The sequence below is a fragment of the Erithacus rubecula genome (assembly GCF_903797595.1).
Source record: "Erithacus rubecula genome assembly, chromosome: 14".
NCBI classification, from domain to species: Eukaryota; Metazoa; Chordata; class Aves; order Passeriformes; family Muscicapidae; genus Erithacus; species Erithacus rubecula.
In genome coordinates this window covers 7166917-7182476 of record NC_136666.1, presented here as the reverse complement: position 1 = coordinate 7182476, position 15560 = coordinate 7166917, and the positions used below count along the sequence as shown (strand labels likewise).

The following is a 15560-nucleotide window of genomic DNA, read 5'->3' as shown; positions in this document are numbered from 1 at the left end:
TCACTGGGAAGGGACATGAGAGCTTTTATATTTTGCTTTTATGTTGCCTCTGCACTGTTTTGCACTCAAATAATGTTTTGCAAATCAACTGATTTGGTTTTTAGGCTTCCTCAAAATTTCCATGTGGTTTAACCCAGAGATGGTTATACTTGGTGGTGGGAGAAGGTTTACAGGTATTTGAATGATAAGAATACAGAACTGTTTAGAGGATACAAAATAGGAACTGCCACAGGAAAACCACGAGGGCTCTAATTTAGCAACTGTACATACACCAGTATCATACTTTGCTTAATTCTCACCAGGATGCTCGCTCAGACCCTAAATTCTCAGATTTCTCATCAGAAAAAAATAAGAAAAATAAAAGAAAGGTCTATTTCTTTGATAATATCGAATTTTGCCTGAAAATAAGCCACTTGTGTAAGAAAATATAGAAGGCTGGAGTCTGTGTAGCTGTGAGTTGTCTGAGTTGCAGCATCTTGCCTTGAGATCTTTGCTCCTCATGGCCACAGAGTGGCAGCAAAATCCAAACAGGCTTCCCTATCCTAAAGCAGCTTCAGGAATGAGCCTGAGAGCTCTGCCAGGTGTGATCCTGCTTTGGGAAAGGCTGGTGGGGGTTCACCTCTAGCAGTGCTCCATTCCTTTTGTGCTCTGCTCCTGGAGGAACTGGGCTGGGTGGGAGTGACACAAACTTTTCCAGACATTTCCAGTAAGTTTTGATTGAGTTGCATGGTTTTTCGAGGAAATTAATAAACCCTTTTTTTTAGCCACTCTCTGAGGATGAATTAAAGGCATAGCAGAAATCAGACTGGCTTTGGGGCATATGTGATTTACTTCAGTCCTGTCAGATTGTCATTACAGCTTCAGGGTCCTGTTAGGCTCTACAAACACTTTATGAAACTATTCCCTAACCAATCCTTGAAGCCTGAATAAAAAGCAACAAGGTAAGGACCCTTCCATTATGAGTAAGTTACAAAAGCATGGAGGCAGAGGAAACTTCCTTTTTGTGGCTAAGAATTTCTCTAGAGATAACTAAAAAACTGAGTCTTTATAAGAGTCTAATTCCCTTGGGATAAAGTCTTCAAGTGTTTGACTGCTTCTTGCCTAAAACAAGGAAATACCTTGGGAGGTGACTGGAAAGCAAAGTTTTATCACAGCCCTGATTCAAACCCACTTGCTGCCCCATGGCCTGAGCAACTACTAATAAGCAAGGACAGGGTTGAAAAGCAACTAATCATCTATTATAAAAGAAAAATAGTGCAGCTCAAAATGGATTTTTACCTCCTGGTACATAGATCTTCTTACTTTCTCTGCTTGTCTAGAAGGAAAGGAATTCCTTTTCAACCAGTTAAAAAGATGGCTGTGTCTGTAGCATGCCCAGCTCAGCAGAAGGGAAATGCTTGTTCATTATTTGCAGCCATAATTAGTATGGGACACTAGTTAAAGGAGAAGCTGTTTGCTAAGCAATCACCAAGTGAGATATGAGGCTCTGGGAGCAGCATGGGACAGCACTTGCTCTAAGGAATGTGGTCCTACAGGAAAGTAGGGCAAAGCACCACCAGGTGTGTGAACTCTGCAGCAATTTTTTCTGCCTTTCTCGTAAATGGATTAGAGACAACTTGAATGCCATCTTCAATTAGCACCATTTCCTATAGATGGAGTAATTTACCAGTATAAATAAGAAATAATGTAGTGCAATTTATTTAAATGACTCATCAAATAGAGTAAGGTTCACTCAGCCCTCTGGTTTATGGCTGTCCATAGGAAGGGGTATCTCAAGGTGCCCCCAGAGCACAGGGTGTCACTTTGGGCTGTACCTCCTGCATGTCATCAGGGGCCTGCTCAGTACTTTTGTTCTCTTGTCTTTCCAAGTTTGCCAGAAATGAGGCACACGCACCTGAGTGATGTGGGTGCCAAGGAATTTTAGGGAGAGATCATCTTGAAGGGGATTGCAGACCTGGGTATCAGGCCCAGCCAGCACAGGGTGTGAAGGGCAGGTCCTGCCTGACCAGCCTGATCTGTGACCAGTGACCTTCCCACTGGGGGAAAGGAATATTGTCTGCCCAGACTGTAGCAAAACCTTCAACACCATGGCTTAGTGGTTGGACTCAATGATCTTAATAGCTCTTTTTCACCCTTAACAATTCCATGATTCTACAGCTGAGATGGAGATAAATTATCTTGCAGCTTACAACAGCTGGATGCAATAAAGAGCGTATTGCAATTCTAAACTTTTCTTTTGATCACTAACCATTAATTATAAAAGAAAAATAGTGCCACCCCAAATTGGTCTCTATGTTCTGGTTCATAAATCTCAAAGGTTTCTCTCCTTGTCTTGAAACAGGAATTTCTTTAAGGTGCTATTGATCAAAATTAATGCTTATCTGTGTTCAAGGCTGAACACAAGGTTGGAACACTGGCACAGCCTCTGCAGACTCCTTATGATTTTCTTCTATATTGCAAATGAAATATTCCAGCACAAAATCTGTAGTCATTTCACTGCAAATAATTGTAGAGGGCTATTCTGACTGTGAACACAGGTCAGAGTAGGAAGGTTGGTACATTCTTTTGGAGAAAGGAATTAAACACAATCCTTGCAACCCCATTCCTGGCAAACCTGATGAATCCCTGACCATCCTCTTGCAGTTCTTGGGAAGGTACAAACACCTCTACAGGGGATGGCACAAATAGTCTGGATCTCACCTGATACATTTTTATGCATCTCACCGTTTTTCTACCTCTTCTATGTATACTCTTAACCTCCTTATTTACCTCCCTCAACTGGGGGTCAGACTTTCAGCCCTCAGTGCTCAGCTTTGGAGCAGAGAGGGGTTGGGTGAGATGTTCCTGCACCTCCCTTTTCCAGGGCCCAGCTCTGTCAGCTCAGTCACTCTGTGATTGGGCTTTTCCCCTGAATGTGCCTGGATCCTGTTCTTTTGTGTCATTCCTGCTTGCACAAGTTCCCTGAACTTTTGCTGGCTGTTTGCATAGCCAGGAGAGTATTTCCTGGCTGGCATGTGGCCCTGGGGGTGAGTTGGTGTTGAGAGCTCTGGGCTGGTGCTTCACATGCTCTGCAGGGTCTCCCAGGGGCTTAACTCCTTGTCTCATTCATTCACTTTGTGATTTAATTGCTGGCCTCTCCCCCACCCCAAATTCACTGCACTCAGAATTTGTACAAAGGTAAGATTCCCAGATGTGCTCCTGATGATGATCTGAGAGAAAGTGCCTGTTACCTCATTGCCCATTTCAGTTCTTCTCCAAAGTTTCTAAACATCAGCCACCTTCTCACCATGGAGCTGTAAACTGTCTTTAAAGCCAAGTTTTCAGGATATGGAATAGTTTATGGAGTCTGAACAGTAATAATGCCTGAAATGCACTTTGAGCTCAAGCTTTTGATATTTCTGTATACCCATTTGTTATCCATCTGATTTTCAGATTCAGTGTGGATTTCTTGCACACTACAGTTTTTCCCCCAAGCCTATCTATTGAGTGTCAACTGATCATCTTTAGTGTCTCAAGCAAGCCAGAAGACTATTTCTTTGTTTTTCCTCCTGTGTTTGCCATTTCTATGCCATTCTTCCTCATGTAAGAGTGGTGCTGTTCTGAGTACTATGGCATGAAGTAGTATAAGAAGTGGAAGAAATGTGGTGATGCCAGTTAGTATAGGCGAAAAAAACCTTTTAAGCCTTATTTAATTCATGTACAAAGCAATTCCTATGCAAGACAAACAAATGGAGAATTTGAGCTGTTTTACCATAAGAACTATTTCTTTTCTGTAGAGTTCAGTTGATCATTTAAAAATGGAAATACAGTTAATAGTGAAAACATATCTGACACAGTGCAACAGAACCCATGGCCTTCTCTAACCAGAAGGAAATAATATTCTACAACAGGGCTATGATGTGGTTTCTCCCTGTCAGAGAGAGGCAAAAGAAGAGAGGGGAAATATTCATTTCAGGCAGAGGAGAAGGAGAGACTTCCATCAAGTCTGTCTTGTGTTGTCAACACTGAAGAGAAATATTTCGTGCTTTTTTATAACTTTACTAAATCATATGGGAACATCAGGCTCTGAATAAAGAATAGCATGGAGGAAAAGAATGACTCAAAAGTTGATCTGTCTTACTGAAAGCACAGCTAAACTCTGGGCATGCACAATTCCTGAAACTGTTTTCCCTGCTCTTAAGGTTTATCCTTGAAGTCTCTGACTAGCTACAGCTATTGGAGGAAATGAATGTTGGAGTCTGTACAGGATGTTTGTAATTTGTTTGTAATTCTTCTAGTGGTATAAAAATAACTTTCCCAGTTTTGATTGAGTCCTCATAAAGATCATTTTGAGTTTACATAATGAAATTTGGCAAATTCTTAAAGGTATTTTCTATTTAACTACCAGTCTTAGGAACAAGATTGTCAGTGTACATCATTGATATATCAGCTGTTAGGAGTGATAGACTTGTAAAGAAGCAGTATTTCCCTTCATTCTTAGTGTTGTAATTTTGAAAATCAGTGTACTATCCTTCAATTTTAGATTAGATTTCATTCCTTACTCTTGGATTTCCCTTTTTTTTTGAGATTCAGACTCCTAAAAAGAAGTTAATTCCTTCTGGAAATGTACATTTTGACCCTTTAAATAAAATAGTCCTAAATTTAATTTCTCTGTAAAAATTGTGGAACTAAATTTGATACCCATGTAAGTTTTCAATATATCATCTAAAAGCACAAAAGGTGATGGTGGTGATTGTGCAACAGTTCCTCTTTGGATAGCTCACAAACTGGAGCCAGTCTGTAAGATTTAAGAAGGTTTATGCTGCATCAGACTTTCTCAGCATTCCCACTCCTCCTCACAAAGGTTTAAAGGTATGTAAAATACATACATGGGAAATATTCATAAAGGCAAATGAAGCAATAGCCCACAGTCATGTGGGTTTTTTCCTGTGCATCCAAACCAAAACGAGAACCAAAAAGGGGAAACGTTTTCATCTTGTGCCATTTTTAGGCAGACAAATTCAACCCAAATATTAATAAACAATTTTTAGAAAGGAAATTCTCTTCAGGTGGGAAGAGATTTGCTTTGTAAGAATCCACATCTGACCTAGATAATCTTCTCTGTCTTTAGCAACCAGGGCAAGACCAATAATTCTATTGAGAAGGTGCAGCCTGAAGAAACCACACTGAGCCCTGTGGTGTGGCCAGCAGGGTCCTCTCCATAGAGTGAGATACTGAAAAACATTTCAGTTCCCAGGTGATCCATGTCACATCTCAGTGCTGGGAGTGGTTACCCCCTTGGAGGCCTTGGCAGAGGGATCTGATGCCAGGAGCTGAGCGAGCAGCAAGGAAGGTGCAGGAGCATCCAAAGGGGCTGGGGAGAAGGCAGAGTCCCCTTCTGCTGAACAGACCTATTAGACCAGTCTTTAAAAGGCTGTTGAAGCTCAACTTCTCTTTCACAGCTGCACAGGAGAAGGGTTCAGGCAAACCTGATTGTCAGCTTGTGTCAGCCAGAATAGCCACTTAAATTTATGGAACTGGTTTATGTTTTTCCAAGTGATGCAAAACCAGGCAAAGTGGGAGAGTCTTACTGAAACTTGGAGTTTCCAGAGCTGGATGAAGAGCAGAATGCAAAGGCCAGGCTATCTGGGAAGAGTTTAGTGAGAACTCTGGGAGAAAAAAATGATCTAGAATAGTTTTTTTTTTTTTTTCTCCAGAGAATGTAATTATTTAGCAAAAGGCAGAGAAGTGGGGCAGGAAGAGCCTTGTTGGGTGCTTGAGTACAGGATTAGAGACAGTGGGAGGGTAACCTTGAAGGCATTTCCTAATTAATGAAGTCCAACTGCATCAGAAAAGGCACTGTAGTGTTTAGCAGTAGCTCCTCTTGTGCTGCCCCAGAGCAAGAGCTCTCTGCTCCTGTGTGTCCCTGTCACCTTGGATGCTCAGAGCTGCGTCCCCTCTCCTTTCCCATGTGGAACTGGTGAGTGTTTGGATATTCAATCCCTGCTCATTTCAGGTTTTTTTTTTTTTTGTTTTTTTTTTTTGGTCAGAGTCCCTTTGCTTTTTCATGAGGATTATATCTGTCTTGGAATGTGTCTTCCCCATCTAGTTATGGAACATTCTGGAGTATTGGCCAGAGGCAGAGAAATGGTGTAATGGGAGCCAGGTTGGGCATGGGAAATAATTCAGGGACTGACCAGAGAATATTGACAATTTTTGGAGGATTTGGTACCATTATTGGCATTTAGAGTCTCTATTCTAATGTGGCACAGGGGTCTGCTTTCTGGGACTACCTCTGATTTTTACAAAGTTACCATCTTCATGTTTACAATATCTTCTGTTAAAGGAATGTAGAAGAAGAGAAAATATTTTTGATGTTTTAATCTGACATTTTTCTGCAGAACTTTTTCTACATCTTGTGATCTCCTATGAAATAGATGTAGATTGATCCTAAGAGATTTTTGTGGCATCTGGACTAGGAAGTAAAAGTTGTTGACATCCCCCTGGATTGATCACCTGTTCTAGGATTGCTTTTGACTGCAAACATTCTTTCCTATACTAAATTTTAAGGTGTTTATTGGTGTTGGGGAGAAGAACTTGTACTTTACAAGCGAACAAATATTTGTTTCCTTTACCCAGTATATAATCCCTTTTTTCCATGGTTCCTTTTCTAACTCTCCAATTTACTTGCATGTTTTCAAAATAAGAGTCTGGAAGGAGTCCCAGTTTGCTCCACTTAGGCATCACTGCAATTATAATTTCACATTTGGCCTTCAGCAGAACAGAGTGTCTTATCTCTTAGAAAGGAATATTCATAGGAAAACAAATAAAAGCACTCACCAGCTGGTGCCTGGTGGATTATACTGTTCGAAGTTCAAGGATACTGAGTGTAGTACATGCTGATTGGCATTTATGTGGATGTTTCACTGGCATCATTTGGCTCCTTCTAGCACTAAATTCAGGCAGCCATCCACCAGTGTAGTTTTTGCTGTGTGAAAAAGATGTTTAAGCTCTCAAGAACTTTCCTTGTTCCCTGCAGAGACTTGATCTGCAAATGGTCTAGGCTGGTTCCTCTCTTCCTTGAGCCCACAGAATTGCTGTCTTTAGTCCTTTGTAAAACATAGGTGGAGGCAGGCTGGAGCAGCAGCTGGCTGACTGGAATGCCTTGCCTGCAGTGGGATTCCAGCCAGGACAATTCCCCCCTTTCCTCCTCCTCCTCCTCTCCCACCACCCAGAAAAGGGCTTGGAAAACTTCTCATGGGGGTTAAAAGGAAAGCAAAATGTCCTGGTGTTTTCCTCCTGGGGTAAGAGGAATCATGCCACAGCTTCCTTCACCTGCTGCTACATCACAGCTTGCAACATGGAAATACTGTTTGTGGTGAAAGAAAGTTGTAAAAGTCAACCTGAGGAAATGCTTTCCCCAGAATTTTGGGGGATTTGGATCCCTCGTTTCCAGTGAACTAGACAAACAATGGAATTGCATCAGTTGTCTCCAGGACTTAGGAAAAATAAGATATTTTGGTGCTAAGGCTGTGCTGCAATAGTGGTAAAAATCCTGATTTTTGAAGAACAAAGTCTCTCCCAGCTTGGCTGTTTAGTTTTTCTCAATACTAAACTATTTGCATCAGTTGGAGATTTATAAAGAAAATTAACAACAAGATGCTTAAAGGATAAATCATTTTGGAACATCTTGCCATGTGATATATAGAAATGCCATAAAAACACATACATGCATTACAAATGCATTTATGTATTACAAAACCCTTCAAAACACCCACACTCAACAGGTTGTTTTTCTCCTCTGTTTTCTTTTGCTGTATCTTAGTTCTAGGTACTGAGGATGGTAAATGTACAGACAAAATTGGGTTTGGTCATTCTGTACTAAAACCTTCATTCATATCCCTGTGCAAAGCAGAATGTGGTAAAAAGTCTTAGCTAAAAACCATAAAACAACATTGCTAGAAGAGTTAAAAAGATTGTTGCTTACCTTATCATTCTATCCACTCATTCGTTTGTTGGTTCTTTGATCAAGTTGTTATGTTCTTTTCCCCAGTTAAATGTAGTCCCTATGTAATTCAAACCCTGGTTTATTGTATTTCCCCTATCCCAGTTACTTCCTCCTTCCGCCCTTCCCCTTACCTCATTTCCGGCCTTACCATTTCCGCCCTTCCCCTTACCTCATTTCCGGCCTTACCATTTCCGCCCTTTCCCTTACCTCATTTCCGGCCTGCTGCTGCCTGCCTATCAAGTTAGCCACACCCTATATGTAAATCTCCAGAAGTTTCCCAGTACCACCATTACTGGAAGTTGTTGTTGAAGAAAAGATTCACAAAAATAGTCAACCAACACCAAACCCAAGTTCACAGATCATCTCAACTAACAAGCCAAGTCACCTGCAATATGTCCTTTGTAACTGTTTAATCACCACAACCTTAAGGGCAGTTAAGAAGAATGACACCCCCAGACCAATGAGCCACTATTGAGATCTCGGACGTGTCCGTGAGGCTGAGACTCCCATCCCTACGTTCGTCGGGATCGGCAGGACCTTCTCCCGGCGTTGCCTGGCAGCAGCAGCAGCAGCAGCAGCAGGCGTAGGGCCTACTCCCTGTGACCCCCCCATTAATAAAGAGCTGTTTAATAAAGGCCTTGGCCCTGCTACATTCACTACACAGAATATGCTTTTATTTCCCAATTTATTGATGCCTGCCTATCTCTTATCAGCTATGCTGAAGCTGGATGTATAAAGCACCTGGTTGTCAGCTCTGGCTGTTACCTGGAAACATCACTCAGCTTTTAGTGCTTTCACCCACCTGCTCTCTAGGTTTATACTAAAAACCTTAACAGTAACCTTTTTGAGTTTATCAGGGAGGCATGGGGAAGAGCAAGCTCAAAGTACTTTTGCTATACAAATACATTTTATATCAGCCTCAAACTGCTGAGGCAAGAGTTTGGTGGGTTTTTTTCAGGCTGCAGTGCCATAAATCTCCAGACTGGCTCTTGCAGTTTATCGGGGCTGAGTGGCTGAGGTGATCCTCCATAAACAACTCAGACATGGGGAAGATTAATTTTAATGAGTGTTCTCAAAGCTAAGTGCTACATCTTGCTTCTAGGCCTCAAATTCACCCATTTTTTATTTTTATGTTATATCAGAGGCTGCTCTGTGGTTTTTTTTCCCCCTCTAATTATCTACTCAAGCTGGGCTCTGTCAAACCCAGAGGAAAGGGAACAGAGCTGTGTACACAGAGGTGGGGTTTCCACCTGGCCTGACTTTTGCAAGGGTTTAAACTCCCAGTGGAAACACCTGGGCTTTTAAAGAGGAGGGATTAGACACTTGTGCCTTGGGATTGTTTCATATGGTTTTGCCTGTGCAAAAGGCTTTTGTGTTTCATGTCCTCTCTGTAAAATGTTCAACCTTGTTCTAGGAAAGGCTCCAAAGTAAATTAGAGCAGCCTCAGGGGCTGTTTTAAATCATAGCAGCTGAGGCCTTACCCCAGCACTTCACACTCCACCCTGTGTCTCTTCCACCAACACTCTATAACAACCTCAGATCTTCACTTTTTTGCAGAGAGAACTCTTTGCTTTGCATCACTGCTAGGTTTTCCCAGGTAGGCTGGGAAATCATGAGATCTGGTTCACAATGAGCAAAGAGAATGAGAAACAGAGCCCACTGGCCTTGCTGGGAAACAGACAGTCCCCAGTTACTGTAATTCAGTATTCCTGTTTATATTCTGCAGCACGCAGACTGACGAAGTAGGAAAAACACAGCTAGAATAATTGCTCCTGGGTATTGTGCTTTCATTTACAAACACAACCCTCCTGAAGCTGCTGAGGACAATTTCCCTGAACTTCCAGCATTGTGCAATTGCCCCTATGCCTTCTGTGGGGTTTCCACTTTCCTCAGCTCTGACAAATACTGGTCCCTGAATGGATCAATGGAATGATCCAGTACTAACATTTTGTAACCAATTCATGGTTACAAAAATAGTCAGTTATTCTTATCATTTCCTTGTTCTGACACGATTTCCTGCCCTCCTCTCAGGCTCTTGTGAAGATTGCCTGGATGACAGACCTGCTTTGAAGCCTGTCAGCCCCTCTGCAGAGCACCTCTCCTGTTAGGAATTGCTGTCCTGGAGAACAATGCCTGGGAGCAGGGTGAGGGGCTGTGCTGTGCCTTTGATCACACCTGGCACACATCCAAACTCTTGGGCACTGCTGGGTTTTAGCATTTCTGATCATATCACACTGAAGTATAGGAGCTGTGCACTGCTTGGTGAGTTTTATTACCCCTCCTACAGATTTAGTCATCTCCAGCCTTCCTGGAGCAGCAGAGAACAGGAGAGGGATGTGGGGAGCAGAGATGCTCCTCAACGAGGTGGTTAGGACATGTCTGCAGCAGCCAAGGGAGGAAGGTGAATGAGTTTAATTAACAGGGCTCTGCCAGTGCAGTTTATTTTGACAGAAGAGGATTAATGAGATCTCCCAGCTGCAGCCCTGCTGACAGGTCTGTGTGTGATAATGTTTGGCACGGGGGGCAGTGTGCAGATGGAATTGATAACCTCCTTGGCAAGTGCAGCTGTCCTTGGCACTGGGAGCATGAAAGGCTTTAGCAATTCCATCAGGACCCTCAGGGATCTGTCTGCTGGTGGCTCTAAGGATGTTTGTGACACTTGGCCTGGCTTTACAGGCTTGTCACCTTTAGCTTGCCATTCTCAAACTGTGTTAGGCTCAGTTATGGTATTCTCAGCTCACCTTTGGTAATTTCTGGGTCTTTAATATTAAAAAATAATTGAATTTGAAAGACAAATGAGTCCATAGGTCAGTGTTTTGTAAAACAAAGTCTATTTGCTCATGGGATAACTCTTGGAGAGCAACAGTAGGTGAGGCTCTACATGTAAACACTTGTTCTGACCCAGGAACTTTAATACTGAATAACTCACTCAGCATCTAGGATTATGTGCAAGACTAAGCCTCAGTGTCAGTAGTTCTATGTTATTCTGATTAAACAATTCACTGGAAATATGTATTGCCAACAGGGATGGGATCTGCTGTTCTTCAGTTTTAGGCTATGGATTTCAGCTTAGTGAGAGTTTTGAGCTATAATAGAGTGCTAAAACCCCCCAAACCATTAACAATAAAAAAGCAAATAGCTATTTTTCCTGATTCAAGTCAGTTGTGAGGAATGTAGAACTCATGTTTTAGCTACCAATTATTAGAAAACAGTTGAAAACTCTGCTGTGTTAAAACCTGTGTCTGTAACTTTCTTCCTTCAGCTTTCCCAGATCACAATTTGTGAGCAAATGCCAGTTCCAGCAGTCATGGTTCAAGGTAGGAAAAACTCTCTTGAACATGCATTTTGCTGAAAATAGACATAAAGGAAAATAATACCTTATTTGGTAGAGTCTGGAAAAAAGTAAAAGTCTTTCTTATATTCACTCCCAGCCCTGTGCTCTGTTCTATAGATCCAGGACTAAGTCTGGAGCACATGATTAATCTCTAGTTTGTGTTTGTATCTCCTTCCCAGGAGAATCACTTTATGAGAAAGCAGAGGTAATGGTACACCAATAATCAGCTTTTAATAACTCTGTACTTGAAGGAACAGGGAGAGGATATTCAGGGGAAAATTTACAAAAATATTGAAAGACTTGAGCTTTTTTTGTTTGTTTATTTTTTGTGGGGTTTTTTTTTTGTGTGTTTTGCTTTGTTTTTTTCATTTTTCCAGCCTGTGTTCATAATTTACTTGCATTACTCAGACTCTCCATAGCTTTTGAGTTGCCAACCTCCCCTCTCAAGAACCAAATGTCTCACTGCAGCTCTGGTAAGAGCTTGGAGCTGGGAGCTGCAGACACAGTTTTCCCTTTTCAAGAAATACAAGCAGAAAACCCAACCAAAATAAATCACTCATCATCTCCTCCCCTACCAAACACTTTGATATTACTGGAAGGATCAAAATTTCATATTTTATCCCTGACTCTCACTGGTTTCCTGTCTAATCCTGAGCCAAACATCAAAAACCAACTTTGCTCATATCAGCCTTTTATTTTTTTTTACAGTATTTCTGAGATATATGAGGATGATTGATTAGTGCTGGTAAATTCCTGGATACAATTCCTTATTTAAATCCCTGGCTACACTTTTGTTCTAGAAGTTGTCAGCTGGTCTCAGGAGCCCACAGACCCACTGCTCAGCTCTGCTTTACTCCTGGGATGAACCAGAAGCTGAATTTTCAAATGTTCCAAAAGCTCATTATTTGCTCAAGAAACAGTCCCCAGCATTGCTCCTCAATGGATTGTCAGGAAAATGACTGCATACATTGTGAATTATAAGTTCTGTCACAAAATGCAGCCTGTTTAAATGACATTTAAAAGCTAATAATGAATCTTGAGGGGTTAAAACAATTGTCTCACATCTTTGTTCTTTCTCTCCTTGTACAGCTGATGGAAATGTTGTCAGTGCTGTTCAAATGGTGAAGCTGCACACAAACATGGGCATGGGATTGAAAAAAAAATGAGGAGGAATGTGATGGTTTAATTTCTGTGAAGTTTAAGCTCAGGTTTGCCCATTTGACATTTCCACAGCTGAGACAAAAAAAAATGGTCAGTGACATTTCAGAGCAGGGAATCCAGCCCTAAAGAATGTATTGCACATTTAACTGATAAGGTGAATCATAATGATGTTAAGTGGGATTGAAAAAATGTGGTTTTTCAAGGTAACCTGTTGGAGCTGAAAGTGAATAGTCAAGCCATAACTAATTATCATTACTCATTTATTAATCCCACATTTACTGACGTGCTTAAGTCTCCTAAGGTCTTGAGTGCATTTATTTGTGCAATTGCACAGAATGACTTAAACCTTGGCTTAGTTTGTGTTCTGGGAATGGCTTAACACTCAAAGACCTGGGAGCAAGCACACCCTTGGTCCTGCTCCAAATTCTGCCTGTAAACCAGGTGCTCAGCTGCAAGGAAAATGGGCTGCAACTTAGGGACTTGTAATTCTGGATTTTGGGGTCACCAGGTATCTGGGACCCACTTGTCCAAAAGGAATGAAACATAACACTTAACTCTTGCAGGAGATTTCACTTTGGGGTTTTGAAGAGCTGCATCAGGCTGTGTCCCAGGCTCACAAATGTCAATCTGTCAAGCCAAGTGCTGTAAACATGTCAGTAAAGCTGGTGGTGAACAGGTGGGTGCAAACAGAATTGCTCAAAATCGTGATAAGGCCATCTTCAAAGCTGGAGGTGCTTCCAGTGAACACCTTCCACTTGCAGGTGAGATAAGAGGAGGAATTACTGACAAACTTTTAACCTTATTGAGCTCCAAAGGCTTGGAGCCAGATACACACCAGCCAGGCTACAATTAGGTGAGCTTTAAGGTCCCTTTCAACCCAAACCATTCCATGGCTTTTTTCTTCTGTCATTTGATCTCCTTGTGCCCTCATGCCTCTTCCTCACAACCTGGAGAAATGCTGCTGCAAACAGGCTGTGCAGAGGGGTGGGCTAGATATAAATGCTTCACTTGCTGCCTCTCTGAAAGGTTGCAGCTGAACCTGTAATTAGGAAAGGAGCTAAACCCATTATTTTCAGCAGCCTCACATTGATCCACATTGGCTGGGTTTTGGTGAAGGCTGAGAAAGTAATTTTTTCTTTCAGCAGTCAGAATACAGGGCAAGAAAGCACAGGCAAAGAAGAAAAGTTGCATTTTTTCCTTTTTATTCTTTGCTGAGAAGACAGGTCTTCTTTCCCTTCTGAGAAGATGATATATTCACACAAAAGATGAGTAGGATTTGATAACGCCAACTATGGTCCTCAATTATATCTTTTCTCTTCCCTCACAGGAATTGATAATGACATCCTTAATAAAATCCAGAAGAAAAACATTTGTGTGCATGAAGAGAAGGTGAACAGGGGCTCCTTGTGAGTATGGAAAGCTAATGAGAAATCTTGTTTAGACATATACATTTTGATTTCTCATGCTGAAATGCTTCTTTTTGCTGTATTTTTAACTGTGCCCTTTTTTTTTTTTTGACAATGTGTTTTACAGGGGGATTTAATTAGTGCTCATCTTTAAGTCACACTTAATGACTTACTGTTATAATAATGCATATCTTGGCTCTCAATTACTTCAGATTACATTGGATATTTTCACAGAATACCTCACATCGATGTTTTGGTGACATTTCCAAAGTTTCACATTTCCTCCTCTCTTCCTTTTAGCCTGCCAGTGATGTAAAGTTTCTGTCCCAAGGATCTTCCCAGCACTGTCCTCCTTTTTTTCTCCTAGTTAGCAGTGAAATAACAAAGAAATTTGATATTCAGCATTCTGTGGCCTTATCAGCATCCTTAATACAGCTACATGATGCCCAAGACAAGAAAATTTCTCAAGATAATATTTTGCAGAGCCCATATTTGGGTAATCTAGTAACAGGTAATCAATTTATCTCTTTATTGCCAATAAGTCATGGCAAGCTTTTCTCATTTGGGTGGATATTGGCTATGAGAATTTAATTTCTGTAACTCTTTCTCCTATTGCATCCAAGTATCACTGTTACATTTAATTTTGGCAGAGGCACACACAAGCTACTTTCCTTTGCTACTCCTGAAATCAACAGCCACCTTTATTAATTGCCTTTGGGCATGTTACAGTTTTTTTTCTCTCTTGGCTGCAGCCTTTGACAAAACATGCACAGAACTATATTTGATACACTTTTTGTGGGATCACACACCTAAGAAAAATGAGTTTTAAAGGCTGTGTTGTTTTAGTTCTAAACTTATCTAGTTATCTGAAGCTGATATTTTTCTTGGTTTAGATGAAAGGAAAGCACAAACATTAGTGGCATAAGTTTCCTTTCTTCTCTTTTCAGCTGACATCGTTGATTAGTTTTCTGATCTCAGCCAACTTCCTCTTAGATTTTTGATTGGATGAGCAGAGTAAAACTGTCCAATTCAGCATTTAGACAAACTTTGGGAAGGTTTATGCACTTTAGGAGTTCTGTAACACTGTCTGCAGTGACCAATATTGTTGTTGAGCTTACGCTGGAACATCAGGATCTGGCCCTGCAAACATGACCTTTAAGTCAGGAGGCAAAATAAAGCATTGCCAGGTTTTTTTCCTGTTCCTCTAAAATTGCTCATGTGTTGAAGCAATAATCTTCCTGATGTGTAGCTCCTAGCTCCTGAACTGATGGCTCCTGGTCTCTTTTTGTGAATCCATATGGGAACAAGCATAGGTGTGAATTCTTCCTCTCCAGATCTTGTTGAAAGAATTGGTGTAATGGCTTTTATGGTTTCCCCAGAATTTTGTTAAGTGGTTAGAGAATGATTTTTTGCACTGTGACAAACCCTTCCCACATGTCCATGGCCACTTGTTTTGCAATGGAACCACGTGGTTGCATCACCAAGTTTCACTCCATGGTGTGAGATGGGCGTCACCACGTTAGTGGCACTCGTAGTCAAGGTGTAATTTCTGGTCAGAATGACATGTATGGAATGTAAATATGTTCCATCACCAAGCTTGTCTTTCCCCATCTCGTTGCTCTGCACCTCCTGCAGTGATGCCACACTCAAGGGATGTTGAGCACCGCAGGTG

The 15560-nt window shown here is 41.4% G+C and overlaps 1 protein-coding gene across 1 annotated transcript in view; it reads left to right on the top strand.

The window, feature by feature from the left end:
• MCTP2 (multiple C2 and transmembrane domain containing 2) overlaps positions 1-15560 on the top strand; it is a 351696-nt gene that overhangs the window by 218798 nt on the left and 117338 nt on the right. The gene's annotated exons all lie outside the window — the stretch shown is intronic.